We start from the raw sequence: 1460 nt of genomic DNA on the forward strand, positions 1-1460 counted from the left end.
CGGCATGTCATTCATTTTATTGTCTCTCATCATTGTATGAGGTAGGCATTAGCGTGAAGGATCTTGCCCAAGGACCCACACTGGATGGTGTTATGTATAAAAAAAAATATATATATATATATATATATATATGGGTAGCCCGGTAGTGCAGGGTTTGATTCCGGCTACAGACATTAACATTTGTATGAGCACACACAAAGTCGACAGGCGGCGAGAGACGGAGATAAGAGACAAACAAAAGTCTCCCGAAAGCTAAGATGAGGAACTATGACAAAGCGGATGCAGCGCATGGCTTCACTGTGACTACGGTGGGAGACAAGGAAAGACCAGTGTCTAATTACTGTGTCTAAAAATGTTGGCAGCGGACAGCATGAAACCAAAGAAATTAAGGCGTCACTTAAAGACATTACACCCCAATCACGCTGATAAGCCGCTTGAGTTTTTTTCAGCGAAAACGTGCTGGATATTACCATCAATCATCCCGGTTTGTGACTGCTACTCGTAGCCATTAATCCAGACATCTTTGATTAAAAAAAATCACAAATTATTTTATTTTATTTTTTTTTTGCTGGTTAAAGTTTTTTTAATTTTGTGCTCTGAGATAATATTGGTCAGTGGCGGGCCGTGCATTTCAACCTTAGGCCTTCAGTGACGTCACATATTATGAACACAATACTGTATAGGCTCGTCAAGCAGCACTTAATTTCAGCATCAAGTATGCATTCACAATTAAGAGCAGGAAACTACATTTACAGATAGTCAAAAATAAAAAGATGATTTAAAAATACAAAATAAAATGCCACCCAAATTACGCTGTGTGATCTTAAACAAGCCTGTCCAATAAATTGCGCAATGTCGCAGTTTCAAATAAGACACCAACCAAACAACAACAAAACAAACTGTTTTTTGAAAATAAAGTAAACAGATCATTTGCCTTTTGAAAATCGACGATACAACAGCAAATAACTGACATAACTGACTAATAACTGACTAACAGCTGAGATTGAACGAACTTTCGTGCACGAAGGTGACTACAATGCGCCATAATAAATTGCAGGTGAGCAGATTTATTTGATACATGTTTATATCTTTGTCATTTTATTTCGTTACCATGAATTTAATACTAACGAAATAAAATGACAAGAAGAAATGTAAAATAAAATTCATTGACTCACCAATGTACTTCTCCACAGCGTCTGCTTATTTGAAAATAAAGTCGATCCTCTTTTGTTTTCTCAGGAACACTTCAGTGGCTCTGTTGTCCAGTTTTCAGGTCCATTAGCTAGTCCTTTTCTATCGACATGGAAGCTAATACTGAAAGCCGTTTTTGTCCGGTCGTGTTTCTGGTATCATTTTAATTTCCCGATTTTTTTTTTTTTTTACTTTTTCGTTGTGGAGCTCCGTCTCCCGGCGTGCCTGTTTACCGAGCTGCAGATCTACGCGAGTGTCCCCAAACGTTT

This window comes from Hippocampus comes, unplaced genomic scaffold (assembly GCF_001891065.2).
Source record: "Hippocampus comes isolate QL1 unplaced genomic scaffold, H_comes_QL1_v1.1 scaffold270, whole genome shotgun sequence".
NCBI classification, from domain to species: Eukaryota; Metazoa; Chordata; class Actinopteri; order Syngnathiformes; family Syngnathidae; genus Hippocampus; species Hippocampus comes.